The 20,793-nt window shown below is 46.8% G+C and overlaps 1 long non-coding RNA gene across 2 annotated transcripts; it reads right to left on the reverse strand.

Annotated features, from left to right (window-relative positions):
• Positions 1-464: 464 nt before the first annotated feature.
• On the reverse strand, positions 465-4,970 carry LOC140256929 (uncharacterized). Of its 2 annotated transcripts, XR_011904882.1 has the most exons (4): positions 4,876-4,970; positions 3,411-3,529; positions 2,060-2,167; positions 465-963 (listed from the first exon to the last, which is right to left on the reverse strand). It is a non-coding gene; the product is annotated as an uncharacterized lncRNA (long non-coding RNA). The 2 variants fall into 2 exon arrangements; XR_011904881.1 differs by lacking the exon at positions 465-963 and having other exon boundaries at positions 1,793-2,167.
• Positions 4,971-20,793: the final 15,823 nt, after the last annotated feature.

Here is a 20,793-nt window from a genome sequence, read left to right on the forward strand (position 1 = left end):
CCAATTTAAAGCCAATTTGGCTGATATTAATTGAAAGCAAACCTTAATCCAATTTGGTTAAGGTTAAATGATAGCAAAGCTAAAGCCAATTAGTTTAAGATCGAATGACAGCAAAGCTAAAGCCAATTAGTTTAAGATTAGCTTTGGAGTCATTTAAAGCCAATTAGTTTTAGATTAAATGATTGCAAAACTAAAGCCAATTTGGTTAAAGTTAAATAACTGTAAAGCTAAAGCCAATTACTTCAAGATTAAATGATAGCAAAGCTAAAGCCAATTTGGTTAAAGTTAAATAACTGTAAAGCTAAAGCCAATTTGATTAAGGTTAAATGATTACAAAGCTAAAGCCAATTTGATTAAGGTTAAATAATTGCAAAGCTAAAACCGATTAGTTTTAGATTAAATGATTGCAAACCTAAAGCCAATTTGGTTAAAGTTAAATAACTGTAAAGCTAAAGCCAATTTGATTAAGGTTAAATGATTACAAAGCTAAAGCCAATTTGATTAAGGTTAAATAATTGCAAAGCTAAAACCGATTAGTTTTAGATTAAATGATTGCAAAGCTAAAGCCAATTTGGTTAAAGTTAAATAAATGTAAAACTACAAGCAATTACTATAAGGTTAACAGATTGCAAAGCAAAAAACCAATTTACTTGTGGTTACGTGACTACTAAGCAAAACCTAATGTGGGTAAAGTGAATTGATTCCTAACGTAAACCTAATTAAATTAAAGTGACTGAATGCAAAGCTAAAGCCAATGTGGGTGAAGTGAATTGATTCCTAAGCTAATACTAATTAGGTTAAGTCAGTGTAAAGCTAAAATAGGACTGTAAATCCTACTGTGTGCAGCTGATGTAGTATCGTAATGGCTCATCGGGCCTCGAAAAACTTTATTAAACGCCAACATAGCAGCAATGGAGTGCTGCGTCACGAGGAAGCATCCGACAACCGGGGAACAGAAGGGCCCTAAGGAAGAAAATGGCAAAGTTAGATCGTGGGCTGAAGCCAATGGAACAAACTATTAGCAATACATTAAGATGTAACTTTAGTGCCACATTGCAAAGTAGATTCAGAGTTAATCTCTACATTTAAAACAAATATCTGTACAGTGACAATAACAATTAACACCACGTATCAGGCTAACAAATTAGGGTTGGGGTGAATGTATAAAGGTCACGTTTATTACCCTTATATTCACAATTAGCAAAACAAAAAGCAAAGACAAAAGAAAAGGCAAAAGCCTGACAGAAGAAAACATCAAAGGCAAACATGAGACAAAGGCGTGCACAAAACCCAAGGGGAAGCTGACGCACAGATCAGACCTGAGACGAGGCTGCAGGCAACACCGAGAGACCAAACAGAACAAAGCAAGGAAGGGTAACGTAGAGGGCAAAGCCCAAAAAAGGCTGAATAGAACTCCAAAAAGGAGCTAAAAGGATGAGAGAACGAGGCAGCAAATGCCAAAATGAAGGACAAGACCCTACAGAATGATGCAGGCAACTCCAAAATGGAGGCCTGCACCAAAGAGAACGATGCAAAAAATGCCAAAATGCAGAACAAGGCCCTACAAAATGATGCGGCGAACGCTGAAAAGGAGGGCGAAGCCCAAGAGAACGACTTAATGAATGCCAAAAGGCATGGCAAGGCCCTACAGAATGATGCAAGGAACGCCATAATGGAGGGCGAGGCCCAAAACAATGATGAAGAGAACGCTAAAATGGAGGGCGAGGCAAAGAGCACGACGCGGAAACGCCAAAATGCAGGGCAAAGCCCGAGAGAATGATGCTGCGAACGCCGAAATAGAACGCGAGAAAACAATGCAAACGATGCCAAAATGAAAGGCAAGGCACAAGAGAATGATGTGGGCAATGGCAAAATGGAGAGCGAGGACAACACTGCAAGAAACAGCTGGGAAACAGCACAGATCAAACACAAAAACAACACAGCACGACAAAAACAGACAGACCGTAAAACACCCCGAAGTGCAGAAATAAGCTCTGAAACTCTACCTTAAGTCGCAATATGGAACAGATAAAAAACAGGCAGTGTGTGCTGCCCTTACCTGCTGCGCTGATAGTTACCGGTCTGCAAAGCTGGTTCTGCGGTGTTCCGGACATGCGGGTTTCTGTTCCTCGCTGTTCTCATTGGGAGCCGCGCATCTCTCGGGGCTCTAATTAGGGAAACAATGAACGCCATTAGGGAAACAATTAATGCTATTTATATGTTTAAATTTGCACTAAGTTTAACAATTCCATTCCACGCTATGATTACAATGAAAGTAACATTCACATACAACACAAGGCATCAATTTTTATGGCTACATTTAGCTTAACAGACATCTTTAATATTGCGTTAACAATTATATTTACAGAAACGCTACAGGTTACTATAATTACCACTAGAGCCCCCATTAAAATAGGGAAACGGATAAAAATTAACTTGAATGCCATAAGCCAGGAAATCCCAGAGAGACAAAGGCAAATTCAAGCAAGAAGCAGACAAAAAAACCCCAAAAAAGCAAAACAGAGCAAGCAGCCAACAGTAAGGCAAAAACAAGAGAAAAGGCAAGAGAAAGCCAAAGCAAAAGCAAGGGCAAAGAGACTGTGGTAGGTCATAGAAAAAACAAAGTCCAAAGGAAAGGCAGCGTAGGAGGCCAAGACAAGAACAAAGGGAACGCTAAAACAGAGGGCAAAGCCCTAATGAACGCTGCAGAAAACTGCAAAACAAAGGGCGAGGCCCAAAAGGGCGCTGCAGGGAACATCGAGATGGATGGCAAAGTCCAAAAGAACGCTGCAGGGAACATCAAGATACATGGCAACGCCCAAGAAAATGCTGCAAGGAACATAAAGATGGATGGCAAAGTCCAAAAGAACGCTGCAGGGAACATCAAGATGGAGGGCAAGGCCCAAGACAATGCTGCAATGAACGCTGACATGGAAGGTGAGGTCCAAGAGAACAGCGCAGGGAACATCAAGATGGATGGTAAGGCCCAAAAGGGTGCTGCAAGGAACATTAACGTGGGGGGCAAGGCCCAAAAGGGCACTGAAGGGAACATTGAAACGCAAGGCATGGCCCAAGAGAACATTGCAAAGATCATCAAGATGGAGGGCAAGGCAGCAGAGGAAATTACTTGGAACTCCAATATGGAATGAAAGGCTGGAGGAAATGCTGCGGTGAGCACCAAAATGAACAACAAAGCCCATAGAATGCTGAACAGAACAGCAAAAGTGAGAGCAAAGAAAACACTGCATCAAAACCCAAAACAACAGCAAAGAGCAAAGGCAAGAAAAAAGGCAAAAGGAGAAAAGCACGCAGCCCATAAGACACCCAAAACTGCAAAAATAAGCTCTGGAACTCTACCTTAAGTCACAATATGGAACAGATAAAACACAGTCAGTGTGTGCTGCTCTTACCTGCTGGACTGAGAGTTACCGCTCAGCAAAGCTGGTACTGCGGTGTCCCGGGCAATGCAGGTTTCTGTTCCTCGCTGTTCTCATCGGGAGCCGCGCATCTCTCGGGGCTCTGCTGGCACCTGTTGGACACGACACGGCAATGAAGGCGCTGCCCACATCTGCAGGTACCACACTGTGAACATTACACTAACTGTGATGGAAGGGAGCAGTAGAATTAATGCTATTAGGGATAGAAGTAATGCTATTTCTAAGGTTAAAAGTGCAGTTACTTTACAAGTGGTATTTTGCACTAGGATTAGAATTAAGGTTACTTAAACAAAAACAAAGGGTTCTACTTACACATACTCTGCAGACAAATGCAATTATCACTAGAGCTCCCACTAAGGTGCAGCTTCAGGTCAACATTAACATGAACGCCGCCTCCCAACAAATCCCAGAGAGCCAAAGGCAAATGGAAGCAGAAAGCCCCCAAAAAAGAAAAGCAAAGCAAGCAGCCAACAGTAACACAAGGGCAAAAACAAGAGAACAGCAAAGGGAAAGCACAAGGGAAAGTCAGGGCAAAGAGAGAGTGGTATGAAACACTAAGAACAGAGGCCAAAGGGAAGGCAGCGCAGGAGGCCAAATGGAAACACCAAAAGAACACTGCAGGAACACTAAACAGGGGGGCACGGTGCAAGAGAACATTGCAGGGAACATCAAGATGGAATGCAAGGCCCAAAAGGGCACAGCAGGGAACATCTAGATAGGAGGCAAAGCCCAAAAGGGCACAGCAAGGAACAGTATAACAGGTCAAGGCCCAAAAGGGCACTGCAAGAAGCATAAATGTGGGGACAAGGCCCAAAAGGGCACTGCAAAGAACACTAAAACAAAGCACAAGGCCCAAAAGGGCACTGCAAAGAACACTAAAACATAGCACAAGGCCCAAAAGGGCACTGCAAGAAGCATAAATGTGGGGACAAGGCCCAAAAGGGCACTGCAAGAAGCATAAATGTGGGGACAAGGCCCAAAAGGGCACTGCAAAGAACACTAAAACAGAGCACAAGGCCCAAAAGGGCACTGCAAGAAGCATAAATGTGGGGACAAGGCCCAAAAGGGCACTGCAAGAACCACTGAGATGGAGAGCATGGCCTCCAAGGCTGCAGTGAACAAAAGAATGGGATATAAGGCACTAAAGAAAGCTGCAAGGGACTCTGATATGGGAGGAAAGACCCAAGAGAATACAGGAGAGAACACCAAAACAGAAAACAAACCTAACAGAATGCTGAAAAGAACAGCAAAACTGAAAACAAAGAGAACACTGCAGGAAATACATGAGCAGTGACAGAGTGCAAAGGCAAACAGAATGCAGAAGGACGAGAGCAGACAGCCCGTAGGGCACCCCAAAAGTGCAGAAAGGAGCTCTGGAACTCTACCTTAAGTCACAATATAGAACAGATAAAACACAGTCAGTGTGTGCTGCTCTTACCTGCTGGGCTGAGAGTTACCCCTCAGCAAAGCTGGTTCTGCAGGGTTCCAGGCAATGCGGATTTCTGTTCCTCGCTGTTCTCATCGGGAGCCGCGCATCTCTCAGGGCTCTGCTGGCACCTGTTGGACACAATACTGCAATGAAGGCACTGCCCAGATCTGCAGGTACCACACTTGTTCATAATGCTTCTTACCTGCAGCAATAGGGCTGGGAACACACAAGTAGAAGGCTGAGGTACTCAACCACATTTTTACCTCTGTGTTCTCTGATCGCTGCTCATTATACACAGCCCTCGCCTTTGCTTTGGGAGGGAGGGATGGAGGAAGCGACACCAGCCCTGATGGTTCCCTCCTTGTCCCGCGCTGTGAGTGACATCCACCTTTAGATGTCCTAAGGACCTGAAAACCAGGACTCTGTGGATCCTGATGAGACGCATCACAGAGTGAGGAGGTAATTCAGTGCTGCAGTCACCGAGCTGCTCTCAGTGCTGTGTGAGAAGTGGTGGCAGTCAGGTGCGGTCCTGGTGAGCAGAAACACGGCCAACATCGCACTCCTGTTTAGGAAGCGTAGAAGGGATGATGATGGGAACTGCTGACCCGCCAGTCTCACTGCTGTGCTGGGAATGACCACCGAGCAGATCCTCCTAGAAGAGAGCCAGGGCACGTGGAAGCTGGATGTGATGTGGGAGAACCGGCGTGGCTTCACCGAGGGCAAATCCTGCTTGACCGACCTGGTGGCCTTCTGTGACGGTGTCGGTGCAGGGATGGAAGGGGAAGAAAGAGCTGCTGATATCATCCAGCTGGAACTCAGCAAGGCCTCTGACGTGCGAGCCCACAACATCCTCGGCTCCAAATGAGGAAGACACCAACTGGATGGGTGGACTTAGGATGCATGACCAACTCGCTGTACAACCAAGTCCAGACAATGGCGGCCAAAGGCTCCACGTCCAGATGGAGATGATGAAGATGGTGATGATGGAGATGATGACGATGATGACAACTGCAGCGACGAGCGGTGTGCCACAGCAATCACAGCTGTAGGAGATACTCTGCAATACATAATCATAGAATCATATGATGGCCTGCGCTGAGAAGGATCATTAACTATCATCTCCTTCCAACCCCCCTGCTATGGCTAAAATAACCAAGCACCACAGCAGGCTACACGCAGCCTAAACAGCTCCAAGGATGGGACAGACCAACTTGTGCCCCCTGTTCCACCCCGCTTCCTTCACCCCCAAAGCCCTGAAATAAAGAAAGGATGGGAAATGGCTCACCCAGCTCTCCAAAGGAAGCGGATTCCAGACACAAATGCTGCTCCTTCTTCCCATCCTTAAACGCAGCCAAGAACCACAAAAAGTGGAAATCTAAAACCCAGTAATAAAGAAGGAATTTCTTACCGCACTGCAAAGCCCAACACTCACTGTGCAGCCCAAAGGAAAGGCTCTCCAAGCAGAGACAAGGCCCATACGGCATCCAGCAAGAAAGAGCAAACACTCATTGGAATGCTCTCTTGGAGGCACCGCAAGGAGCTGATGCTGCCCCCTGCCCTGCACAGCCCTTAAATGTGGCTCAAGGAGAGGGGTGGAGCCAGGCTGGGCCCAATCAGCTTCCAGCCCTGAACTGCTCCCACCTGTGCTCACTGGCTGCCCACGCCCCCCAGCAGGTAAACAATCAGGCTGTTACGTAACAGCTGCAATCAATACTAAAGACATATACTATAGTATAGACAATACTATAGACAATACTAGACAATACTATAGACAATACTAAAGTCATAACCAGCCAACAATCACATCTACCTGTAAAGAAAGGGGGGTGCATCAGTAGATGAGAAATGACGGCACGTGGATTCCGTCAGGGGGGTGACATGCGGGTGATGCAGGGGGTGATGCGGGGGGCGATGCCGGGGGGGACGTTGGGGTGCTGCAATAGAAATGCTGAGTCATGCAGGAAGCCATGATTGGGGGCAGACATGGCAGCAGAGCACAGCTGCAGGCAATGCACCTGATTGGCTGCAGGGCAGACCCTGGCTCCGCCCCCTCTCAATCCTCATATAAGGGCTGCCAGTGGAAGGGAGAATGTTTTTGTTGCAGCTCCTTCTGCCGGAAGCTCTGCCCACATTGAGGAGCTCCTCTTCTCTGTTCTGCCTTCGTAGCTGCTGTGTGTGACCGTTACCTGCCGTGCTGTGCTCCTGGACTGCGCTTCTCTGCCAGTGCTGCTGCATTGCCTGTTCTATTACTGCACTACAGCAGGTAAGGCCTTGCTCTGAGACTGCACTGATGGTGTGGGGTGAGAATGTGGGGCAGAGACAATGTGAGAGTTGATGGGAGTGAGTGACACTGTGGGGCAATGAGGGAGAGTGAGACGGTGGAGTGATGTTGACTTAGTGTTGGAAGGCCAGCAAGGACTGAAGGGGGAACTTTGCTGGACTGACCCGTAGGACTGATGTTCCTGAAGTGACCCGTAAGGCTGATAGGGCCGCCATAGGGCCATAGAGCAGGACTAAGGAAGTCATCCTGCCCCTGTACTCAGCATTGGTGAGGCCTCACCTCGAGTACTGTGTCCAGTTTTGGGCACCTCAGCACAAGAAGGACATGGAGGTACTGGAGCAGGTCCAGAGAAGGGCAACGAGGCTTGTTAAGGGCTTGGAGAATCAGCCCTATGAGGAGAGACTAAGGAAGCTGGGGCTGTTTAGCCTGAGGAAGAGGAGGCTGAGGGGAGACCTTATTGCTGTCTTCCAGTACCTGAAAGGTTCTTACAGTGAGAGTGGGGCAGGTCTATTCTCACTACTGACTTGTGACAGGATGAGGGGAAATGGCCTCAAGTTACGCCAGGGCAAGTTTAGGTTGGATATTAGAAAGAACTTCTTTACAGAAAGGGTGGTTAGGTACTGGAATGGGCTCCCCAAGGAGGTGGTTGAATCGCCATCCCTGGATGTGTTTAAGAGCCGCTTGGATGTGGTACTCAGGGATATGATTTAGCAGAGGTTTGTTGTTGTGGTATTGTTTTGTGGTTGTTTTTTAAGAGATAGGCTACTGGTTAGGCTGCGGTTGGACCTGATGATCTTCAAGGTCTTTTCCAACCTGAGTAATTCTATGATTCTATGATTCTATAATGCTGTGCTGATGCTGTAGATAAATAGCAGGCATGGGAAGTTGGAGCTGTCACTGGGACGAGACACTGAGCTGATGTTTGGCACTGAAGCTGTGTGTAGATCTGGAGGCATCGTTGGTGTTACACAGCAAGGAGCCGTGCTGGATTGACGCTGTAAGGGACGCTGTGTGGCAATGCTGAGAGCTCATGGAGGGGGAATCGGGTACAGAGTTAGTAGAGAATTAGAACAAGGGAATGATTACGGTCAGAGGCAGAGAATGATGACAATGAGAGGCAGCAAAATAGAAGAGAAATGAGGCAGAGAATTGCTAGAATGAGTGAGGGAGAAGAACTGTACCTGGTGGCAAGGAATGGTTGGACAAGGAGAGGAAAGAACGGTAACACAACGAGAAGCAACCAGGGATGCCAGAATAAGAGGCAGACAGTCATTACAACAAGAGGCAGCTAATTAGTACACAATGAGAGGCAGAGAGCTACGACATTTGTGGGCAGAGCGCTGATAGAAAATGCTGGGCAGTGAGGGGTGCCCAGGGATGGACAGACAGAATGGTTGGACACTGAGTGGAATGAACGGGGAGAGAATGAGACAGAACGACTGGACAATGAGTGGCACTGAATGGGGAGAGAATGAGACACGGAAAATGGTTGGACAGTGAGGGGCAGGGAATGGGTACAGACTGAAACACAAAGAACGATTGGACAAGGAGCAGCAGGGAACTGTGACAGAGAGACACGCAGAAAATGATTGGACAGTGAATGGCAATGAATGCGGAAAGAACGTTCATAAACCCCATAGGATCCCCTAAGACCCCATAGGGCCCCATTAAACCCCATAGAGAGCCCAGAGAAGCCCCAAATGATATCATAAGAGCCCATATGCCCACATTAGACCCCATAGATACCCCACATAGACCCATAAGACTCCATAAGCCTCATTGAACCTTATAGAGACCATATAGGACATTGACAGCAGCAATCTGAATCTCCCTTTGCTTTGCAGCCCTATTAACAGCAATGAGAGCAACAACCTGGTGGACACAACGCAGATCTGCAATGGAGGAGCAACAGCAGCAATAAAGAACTGAATGGAACCACGGGGGAACAGAAACGAACTTGGGGGGCAGAATATGATGGCTGGACATGGGGGCAGAATGTGATAGCGGCACTTATGGGGCACAACATATAGGCTGGACTTGGGGGGCGCGATGATTAGGCTGTACTTGGGGGCTCGATGCATAGGCTGTACTTGGGGGGCACGATGCATAGGCTGTACTTGGGGGGCAGAAGAGAATGGCAGCACTTAGGGGTCTCAACGCATAGGCTGTACTTGGGGGGCAAAAGAGGATGGTGGCACTTGGGGGGTGCAACGCTTAGGCTGTACTTGGAGGGAAGAAGAAGATGGCAGCAATTAGGGGTCTCGACGCATAGGCTGTACTTGGGGGGAAGAAGAGGATGGCAGCATTTAGGAGTCTCAACGCATAGGCTGTACTTGGGGGGAAGAAGAGATGGTTGTACTTGGGGGGCGCGACGCATAGGCTGTACTTGGGGGTTCGATGCATAGGCTGTACTTGGGGGCTTTGATGCATAGGCTGTACTTGGGGGGTGTGATGCATAGGCTGTACTTGGGGGGTGCAATGCATAGGCTGTACTTGGGGGGCAGAAGAGAATGGCAGCACTTAGGGGTCTCAATGCATAGGCTGTACTTGGGGGGTGCGATACATAGGCTGTACTTGGGGGGCTCGATGCATAGGCTGTACTTGGGGGGCAGAAGAGGATGGCAGCAATTACAGGGCGCGATGCTTAGGCTGTACTTGGGGGGCGCAATGCATAGGCTGTACTTGGGGGGCAGAAGAGACTGGCAGCACTTAGGGGTCTAAACACATAGGCTGTACTTGGGGGGCAAAAGAAGATGGTGGCACTTGGGGGGCGCGACGCTTAGGCTGTATTTGGGGGGAAGAAGAGGATGGCAGCAATTAGGGGTCTCAACACATAGGCTGTACTTGGGAGACAGAAGAGGATGGCAGCACTTATGGGGTTTCAACGCATAGGCTGTACTTGGGGGACAGAAGAGGATGGCAGCAATTAGGGGTTTCAACACTTAGACGGTACTTGGGGGGAAGAAGAGGATGGCAGCAATTAGGGGGCGCAACGTATAGGCTGTACTTGGGGGGCTCGATGCATAGGCTGTACTAGGGGGGCACAATGCATAGGCTGTACTTGGGGGGCGTGATGCATAGGCTGTACTTGGGGGGCAGAAGAGGATGGCAGCACTTAGGGGTCTCAACGCATAGGCTGTACTTGGGGTCCAGAAGAGGATGGCTGGACTTGGGCAGCAGAAGAGGAAGGCGGCAGTTAGGGGGTGCAATCCTTAGGCTGTACTTGGGGGGCACAATGCATAGGCTGTAGATGTGGGGCAGAAGGCAATGGCTGCCATTGGGGGCAGCAAGAAGGGCACTGCACTCAGCATTCAGCACTGCAGTGCAGCAATGAGCTCTGGCTCATGAGCTCAAGTCCCACTAAGGAACAGATCCAACACAGTCAGTGTGTGCTGCTCTTACCTGCAGGGCAGGCAATCCCGGCCAGCAAAGTTGAGTTCTGAGGCGTTCCAGGCAATGCAGGTTTCTGTTCCTCGCTGTTCTCATCGGGAGCCGCGCATCTCTCGGGGCTCTGCTGGCACCTGTTGGACACGACATGGCAATGAAGGCGCTGCCCACATCTGCAGGTACCACACTGTGAACAATGCTGTTACCTGCAGGAATAGGGCTGGGAACACAAGCAGGCACTGAGTGAGTAACATGGATGGAGGCTGATTGATTAGCAATGGAGTCTTATTTATTGGCAATGGAGTCTTATTTATTAGCCATGGAGTCTTATTTATTGGCAATGGAGTCTTATTTACTGGCAATAGATTCTTATTTATTGGCAATGGAGTCTTATTTATTGGCAATGGAGTCTTATTTATTGGCAATGGTGTCTTATTTATTGGCAATGGTGTCTTAATTATTAGGAATGGAGTCTTTTTAGCAATGGATTGTTATTTATTGGCAATGGAGTCTTCGATATTAGCAATGGTATTTTTTTAATTAGCAATGGAGTCTTATTTATTGGTCATAGGGTCTTAATTATTGGGAATGGTGTCTTAATTATTCACAATGGAGTCTTTTTCACTGGCAATATAGTATTATTATTGGCAATGGAGTCTTAATTGTTGGCAATGGAGTCTTATTAATTAGCAATGGATTCTTATTTATTGGCCTTGGAGTTCTATTTATTGGCAATGGAGTTCAATTTCTTGGCAATGGAGACTCATTAATTGGCAGCGGAGCCTTACTTATTCACAATGGAATCTCATTATTACCAATGGAGATTTATTGATTAGGAATTAAATCTTATTTATTGTCAATGGAGTCTTATTTATTAGCAATGGAGTCTTATTTATTAGCAATATAGTCTTCCTTTGCAATGGAGTCTTATTTATTGGCAGTGGAGTCTTATTTATTGGTAATGGAGTCATAGTAATTAGCTAAGGAGTCTAATTAGCAGTGGATTCTTATTTATTGGAAATAGACTCTTACTTATTAGCAATGGAGTTTAATTTATTGGCAATGGATACTAATTAGCAATGGAGTCTTATTTATTGGGAATGGACTCTTATTTATTGGCAATGGAGTCTTATTATTAACACTGGAGCTTTACTAGCTCTAAAGCGGAATTAGTATTTGACGGAGCATTATTAATTAGCAATTGGCCATTATTATTATGATGGAGGTGATGATGATGGAGATAGATGATCCTACCGCACACAATGGGGTCCTTCAGGCACGGGATGATCCTACCGCACACAATGGGGTCCTGCAGGCAATAAGATGATCCTGCAGCCAATCGGTGACTGGTGTTTCATTGTGCACACAGATGCTGAGCTGACACACATGGATGCGGAGCGGCAACAATCTGGACTCAGTGGAGGAATCCAACGTGCAGCATGTGAGGATGGAAAGCAGGGAGGATTAATAAAGGCATCAGCACTGCAATAGGAACAACAGGATGGATATGGGGTATAAGGGATATATATATATACACACACACATATACACACATCAAACCCCATTAATACCCCATAACTCCCCATTACACCCCTTACGGACCCCATCAATTCCCATAGTCTCTATGTACCCCCCATACGGATCCCCAATAAACCCCATAGGACCCCCTTAGACCCCAGAGGTCCTCATTAAAGCCCATAGATGCCCCATATGACCCCGTTAGACCCCATAGGTCCTCATTAAGCACCATAGAGACCTAATATACGCCCCATAGGATCCCCTAAGACCCTATAGGGCCCCATTAAACCCCATAGAGAGCCCATAGAAGCCCCAAATGATATCATAAGACCCCATACGCCCACATTAGACCCCATAGATACCCCACATAGGCCCCATAGGATTCCATAAGACTCCGTAAGCCCCATTAAACCTTATAGGTATCATATAGGAAATTCACAGCAGCAATCTGAATCTCCCTTTGCTTTGCAGCCCTATTAACAGCAATGGGAGCAACAACCTGGGGGACACAACGCAGAACTGCAATGGAGGAGCAACAGCAGCAATAAAGAACTGAATGGAACCACGGGGGAACAGAAACGAACTTGGGGGGCAGAATATGATGGATGGACCTGGGGGCAGAATGTGATGGCGGCACTTATGGGGCGCAACATATAGGCAGGACTTGGGGGGCGCGATGCTTAGGCTGTACTTGGGGGGCGCAATGCATAGGCTGTACTTGGGGGGCAGAAGAGAATGGCAGCACTTAGGGGTCTCAATGCATAGGCTGTACTTGGGGGGCAGAAGAGGATGGCAGCACTTAGGGGTCTCAACGCTTAGGCTGTACTTGGAGGGAAGAAGAGGATGGCAGCAATTAGGGGTCTCAACGCATAGGCTGTACTTGGGGGGCAGAATAGGATGGCAGCAATTAGGGGGCGCGATGCTTAGGCTGTACTTGGGGGGTGTGATGCATAGGCTGTAATTGCGGGGCACGATGCTTAGGCTGTACTTGGGGGGCAGAATAGGATGGCAGCAATTAGGGGGCGCGATGCTTAGGCTGTACTTGGGGGGTGCGATGCATAGGCTGTAATTGCGGGGCACGATGCTTAGGCTGTACTTGGGGGGCGCAATGCATAGGCTGTACTTGGGGGGCACGATGCATAGGCTGTACTTGGGGGGCAGAAGAGAATGGCAGCACTTAGGGGTCTCAACGCATAGGCTGTAATTGGGGGGCAAAAGAGGATGGTGGCACTTCGGGGGCGCGATGCTTAGGCTGTACTTGGGGGGAAGAACAGGATGGCAGCAATTAGGGGCCTCAACGCTTAGGCTGTACTTGGGGGGAAGAAGAGGGTGGCAGCAATTAGGGGGCGCGACGTATAGGCTGTACTTGGGGGGCTCGATGCATAGGCTGTAATTGCGGGGCGCGATGCATAGGCTGTAATTGGGGGGCGCGATGCATAGGCTGTACTTGGGGGGCGCTATGCATAGGCTGTACTTGGGGGGCAGAAGAGGATGGCGGCTTTTAGAGGTGCGAAGCTTAGGCTGTACTTGGGGGGCAGAAGAGGATGGCGGCTTTTAGAGGTGAGACGCTTAGGCTGTACTTGGGGGGCAGAAGAGGATGGCTGCACTTAGGGGTCTCAGCGCTTAGGCTGTACTTGGGGGGGCAGAAGAGGATGGTGGCACTTGGGGGGGCGCAATGCTTAGGCTGTACTTGGGGGGCAGAAAAAGATGGCAGCATTTGGAGGTGCGACGCATAGGCTGTACTTGGGGTGCAGAAGAGGATGGCAGCACTTAGGGGTCTCAACGCTTAGGCTGTACTTGGGGGGAAGAAGAGGATGGCAGCAATTAGGGGGCGCGATGCATAGGCTGTACTTGGGGGGCTCGATGCATAGGCTGTACTTGGGGGGCGCAATGCATAGGCTGTAATTGGGGGGAAGAAGAGGATGGCAGCAATTAGGGGGCGCGATGCATAGGCTGTACTTGGGGGGGCTCGATGCATAGGCTGTACTTGGGGGGCAGAAGAGGATGGCAGCAATTACGGGGCGCGATGCTTAGGCTGTACTTGGGGGGCAGAAGAGAATGGCAGCACTTAGGGGTCTCAACGCATAGGCTGTACTTGGGGGGCAGAAGAGGATGGTGGCACTTGGGGGGCGCAACGCTTAGGCTGTACTTGGGGGGAAGAACAGGATGGCAGCAATTAGGGGTCTCAGCGCTTAGGCTGTACTTTGGGGGAAGAAGAGGATGGCAGCAATTAGGGGGCGCGACATATAGGCTGTACTTGGGGGGCTCGATGCATAGGCTGTAATTGCGGGGCGCGATGCATAGGCTGTAACTGGGGGGCTCGATGCATAGGCTGTAATTGGGGGGCGCGATGCATAGGCTGTACTTGGGGGTAGAAGAGGATGGCTGGACTTGGGCAGCAGAAGAGGAAGGTGGCACTTAGGGGGTGCAATCCTTAGGCTGTACTTGGGGGGCACAATGCATAGGCTGTAGATGTGGGGCAGAAGGCAATGGCTGCCATTGGGGGCAGCAAGAAGGGCACTGCACTCAGCATTCAGCACTGCAGTGCAGCAATGAGCTCTGGCTCATGAGCTCAAGTCCCACTAAGGAACAGATCCAACACAGTCAGTGTGTGCTGCTCTTACCTGCAGGGCAGGCAATTCCCGCTCAGCAAAGTTGAGTTCCGAGGCGTTCCAGGCAATGCAGGTTTCTGTTCCTCGCTGTTCTCATCGGGATCCATGCATCTCTCGGGGCTCTGCTGGCACCTGTTGGACACGACACGGCAATGAAGGCGCTGCCCACATCTGCAGGTACCACACTGTGAACAATGCTGTTACCTGCAGGAATAGGGCTGGGAACACAAGCAGGCACTGAGTGAGTAACATGGATGGAGGCTGATTGATTGGCAATGGAGTCTGCATTATTAGCAATGGAATCTAATTAGCAATGGAGTCTTATTTATTGGCAATGGAGTCTTATTTATTAGCCATGGAGTCTTATTTATTGGCAAAGGAGTCTTATTTAATGGCAATAGATTCTTATTTATTGGCAATGGAGTCTTATTTATTACCAATGCAGGCAAATTAGCAATTGAGTCTTATTAATTGGCAGTGGAGTCTAATTAGCAATGGAGTCTTATTTATTGTCAATGCAGTCTTACTTATTGTCAATGGAGTCTTAGTTATTAGCAATGGTGTCTTATTAATTAGCAACAGACTTTTATTTATTGTCAATGGAGTCTTAGTTACTGGCAGTAGAGTCTTATTTATTGGCAGTGGAGTCTTATTTATTAGAAATGGAGTCTTATGTATTATCAATGGGGTCCGATTAATTGGCAATGGAGTCTTAATTATTGGCAATGGTGTCTTAATTATTAGGAATGGAATGTTATTTATTATCAATGGAGTCTTATTAATTGGCAATATAGTATTATTATTAGCAATGGAGTCTTATTTATTGACAGTAGAGTCTAATTAGCAATGGAGTCTTTATTATTGGCAGTGGAGTCTTTATTATTGGCAGTGGAGTCTTTATTATTGGCAGTGGAGTCTTAACTATTGGCTATGGAGTCTTATTTATAGGCAATGGAGTCTTAATTATTGGCAATGGAGTCTTAATTATTGGCTATGGAGTCTTAATTATTGGCAATGGAGTCTTAATTATTGGCAATGGAGTCTTAATTATTGGCAATGGAGTCTTAATTATTGGCAATGGAGTCTTAATTATTGGCAATGGAGTCTTATTTATTGGCTATGGAGTCTTACGTATTAGCAATGGAGTCTCGGACATTGGCAGTGGAGTCTTATTTATTAGCAGTGAAGTGTTATTTATTGGCAATGGATTCTAATTAGCAAAGGAGTCTTATTTATGAGCTATGGAGTCTTATTTATTAGAAATGTTGTCTTATTTACTGGATATGGAGTCTTATTTATTGAATATGGAGTTATATTTATGGGCAGTGGAGTCTTATTATTAGCTACGCAGCATTATTAATTAGCAATGGAATCTTAGTAACAAAGGAGTATAATTAGCAATGGAGTATTATTTATTAGCAATATAGTCTTATTTATTGGCAATGGAATCTTATTTATTAACAATGGACTCTTATTTACTGGTAATTGAGTCTCATTTATAGGCAATGGATACTTCTTTATTAGCAATGGAATCTTATTTATTAGCAAACGAGTCTTATTTATTAGGAATGGAATCTTATTTATTTGCAATGCAGACTTACATATTAGCAATGAACTCTTATTTATCAGCAACGGAGTCTTAATTATAAGCAATGCAGTCTTATTTATTGGCAGTGGAGTCTAATAAGGAATGGAGTCTTAATTGTTGTCAAAGGAGTCTAAATTGTTGGCAATGGAGTCTTATTAATTAGCAATGGAGTCTTATTTATTGGCCTTGGAGTTCTATTTATTGGCAATGGAGTTCACTTTCTTGGCAATAGAGATTCATTAATTGACAGTGGATCCTTACTTATTCACCATGGAATCTCATTATTACCAATGGAGACTTATTTATTAGGAAGTGAATCTTAATTATTGTCAATGCAGTCTTAGTTATTAGCAATGGAGTCTTATTTATTAGAATTAGAGTCTTATTTATTAGCAATATAGTCTTCCTTTGCAATGGAGTCTTATTTATTGGCAGTGGAGTCTTATTTATTGGCAATGGAGTCATAGTAATTAGCTAAGGAGTCTAATTAGCAGTGGATTCTTATTTATTGGAAATAGACTCTTACTTATTAGCAATGGAGTTTAATTTATTGGCAATGGATACTAATTAGCAATGGAGTCTTAATTATTGGCAATGGTGTCTTATTTATTGGCAATGGAGTCTTATTTATTGTCAATGCAGTCTTAGTTACTGGCAGTAGAGTCTTATTTATTGGCAGTGGAGTCTTATTTATTAGAAATGGAGTCTTATGTATTATCAATGGGGTCCGATTAATTGGCAATGGAGTCTAAATTATTGGCAATGGTGTCTTAATTATTAGGAATGGAGTGTTATTTATTAGCAATGGAGTTTTATTAATTGGCAATGTAGTATTATTATTGGCAATGGAGTCTTATTTATTGACAGTAGAGTCTAATTAGCAATGGAGTCTTTATTATGGCAGTGGAGTTTCATTTATTGGCAATGGAGTCTTATTTATTGGCAATGGGGTCTTAATTATTAGCAATGAGGTCTTATTTATTCGCAACGGAGTCTAATTAGCAATGGAGCCTTATTATTAGCAATGCAGACTTTTATATTGGCTATGGAGTCTTATTTATTGGCTATGGAGTCTTATTTATTGGCAATGGAGTCTTATTTATTGGCTATGGAGTCTTAATTATTGGCAATAGGGTCTTAATTATTGGCAATAGGGTCTTAATTTATTAGCAAACGAGTCTTATTTATTAGGAATGGAATCTTATTAATTTGCAATGCAGACTTACATATTAGCAATGAACTCTTATTTATCAGAAATGGAGTCTTAATTATAAGCAATGCAGTCTTATTTATTGGCAGCGGAGTCTAATAAGGAATGGAGTCTTAATTGTTGTCAAAGGAGTCTAAATTGTTGGCAATGGAGTCTTATTAATTAGCAATGGAGTCTTATTTATTGGCCTTGGAGTTCTATTTATTGGCAATGGAGTTCAATTTCTTGGCAATGGAGACTCATTAATTGGCAGTGGAGCCTTACTTATTCACAATGGAATCTCATTATTACCAATGGAGATTTATTGATTAGGAATTGAATCTTATTTATTGTCAATGGAGTCTTATTTATTAGCAATGGAGTCTTATTTATTAGCAATATAGTCTTCCTTTGCAATGGAGTCTTATTTATTGGCAGTGGAGTCTTATTTATTGGTAATGGAGTCATAGTAATTAGCTAAGGAGTCTAATTAGCAGTGGATTCTTATTTATTGGAAATAGACTCTTACTTATTAGCAATGGAGTTTAATTTATTGGCAATGGATACTAATTAGCAATGGAGTCTTATTTATTGGGAATGGACTCTTATTTATTGGCAATGGAGTCTTATTATTAACACTGGAGCTTTACTAGCTCTAAAGCGGAATTAGTATTTGACGGAGCATTATTAATTAGCAATTGGCCATTATTATTATGATGGAGGTGATGATGATGGAGATAGATGATCCTACCGCACACAATGGGGTCCTTCAGGCACGGGATGATCCTACCGCACACAATGGGGTCCTGCAGGCAATAAGATGATCCTGCAGCCAATCGGTGACTGGTGTTTCATTGTGCACACAGATGCTGAGCTGACACACATGGATGCGGAGCGGCAACAATCTGGACTCTGTGGAGGAATCCAACGTGCAGCATGTGAGGATGGAAAGCAGGGAGGATTAATAAAGGCATCAGCACTGCAATAGGAACAACAGGATGGATATGGGGTATAAGGGATATATATATATACACACACACATATACACACATCAAACCCCATTAATACCCCATAACTCCCCATTACACCCCTTACGGACCCCATCAATTCCCATAGTCTCTATGTACCCCCCATACGGATCCCCAATAAACCCCATAGGACCCCCTTAGACCCCAGAGGTCCTCATTAAAGCCCATAGATGCCCCATATGACCCCGTTAGACCCCATAGGTCCTCATTAAGCACCATAGAGACCTAATATACGCCCCATAGGATCCCCTAAGACCCTATAGGGCCCCATTAAACCCCATAGAGAGCCCATAGAAGCCCCAAATGATATCATAAGACCCCATACGCCCACATTAGACCCCATAGATACCCCACATAGGCCCCATAGGATTCCATAAGACTCCGTAAGCCCCATTAAACCTTATAGGTATCATATAGGAAATTCACAGCAGCAATCTGAATCTCCCTTTGCTTTGCAGCCCTATTAACAGCAATGGGAGCAACAACCTGGGGGACACAACGCAGAACTGCAATGGAGGAGCAACAGCAGCAATAAAGAACTGAATGGAACCACGGGGGAACAGAAACGAACTTGGGGGGCAGAATATGATGGATGGACCTGGGGGCAGAATGTGATGGCGGCACTTATGGGGCGCAACATATAGGCTGGACTTGGGGGGCGCGATGCTTAGGCTGTACTTGGGGGGCGCAATGCATAGGCTGTACTTGGGGGGCAGAAGAGAATGGCAGCACTTAGGGGTCTCAATGCATAGGCTGTACTTGGGGGGCAGAAGAGGATGGCAGCACTTAGGGGTCTCAACGCTTAGGCTGTACTTGGAGGGAAGAAGAGGATGGCAGCAATTAGGGGTCTCAACGCATAGGCTGTACTTGGGGGGCAGAATAGGATGGCAGCAATTAGGGGGCGCGATGCTTAGGCTATACTTGGGGGGTGTGATGCATAGGCTGTAATTGCGGGGCGCGATGCTTAGGCTGTACTTGGGGGGCGCAATGCATAGGCTGTACTTGGGGGGCACGATGCATAGGCTGTACTTGGGGGGCAGAAGAGAATGGCAGCACTTAGGGGTCTCAACGCATAGGCTGTAATTGGGGGGCAAAAGAGGATGGTGGCACTTGGGGGGCGCGACGCTTAGGCTGTACTTGGGGGGAAGAACAGGATGGCAGCAATTAGGGGCCTCAACGCTTAGGCTGTACTTGGGGGGAAGAAGAGGGTGGCAGCAATTAGGGGGCGCGACGTATAGGCTGTACTTGGGGGGCTCGATGCATAGGCTGTAATTGCGGGGCGCGATGCATAGGCTGTAATTGGGGGGCGCGATGCATAGGCTGTACTTGGGGGGGCGCTATGCATAGGCTGTACTTGGGGGGCAGAAGAGAATGGCAGCACTTAGGGGTCTCAACGCATAGGCTGTACTTGGGGGGCAGAAGAGGATGGTGGCTTTTAGAGGTGCGAAGCTTAGGCTGTACTTGGGGGGCAGAAGAGGATGGCGGCTTTTAGAGGTGCGACGCTTAGGCTGTACTTGTTGGGCAGAAGAGGATGGCTGCACTTAGGGGTCTCAACGCTTAGGCTGTACTTGGGGGGCAGAAGAGGATGGTGGCACTTGGGGGGCGCAATGCTTAGGCTGTACATGGGGGGCAGAAAAAGATGGCAGCATTTGGAGGTGCGACGCATAGGCTGTACTTGGGGTGCAGAAGAGGATGGCAGCACTTAGGGGTCTCAACGCTTAGGCTGTACTTGGGGGGAAGAAGAGGATGGCAGCAATTAGGGGGCGCGATGCATAGGCTGTACTTGGGGGGCTCGATGCATAGGCTGTACTTGGGGGGCGCAATGCATAGGCTGTACTTGGGGGGCAGAAGAGAATGGCAGCACTTAGGGGTCTCAACGCATAGGCTGTAATTGGGGGGCAAAAGAGGATGGTGGCACTTGGGGGGCGCGACGCTTAGGCTGTACTTGGGGGGAAGAACAGGATGGCAGCAATTAGGGGTCTCAATGCTTAGGCTGTACTTGGGGGGAAGAAGAGGGTGGCAGCAATTAGGGGGCGTGACGTATAGGCTGTAATTGGGGGGCTCGATGCATAGGCTGTAATTGCGGGGCGCGATGCATAGGCTGTAATTGGGGGGCGCGATGCATAGGCTGTACTTGGGGGGCGCTATGCATAGGCTGTACTTGGTGGGGAAGAAGAGAATGGCAGCACTTAGGGGTCTCAACGCATAGGCTGTACTTGGGGGGCAGAAGAGGATGGCGGCTTTTAGAGGTGCGACGCTTAGGCTGTACTTGCGGGGCAGAAGAGGATGGCTGCACTTAGGGGTCTCAACGCTTAGGCTGTACT

Source organism: Excalfactoria chinensis, chromosome 10, assembly GCF_039878825.1.
Source record: "Excalfactoria chinensis isolate bCotChi1 chromosome 10, bCotChi1.hap2, whole genome shotgun sequence".
NCBI classification, from domain to species: Eukaryota; Metazoa; Chordata; class Aves; order Galliformes; family Phasianidae; genus Excalfactoria; species Excalfactoria chinensis.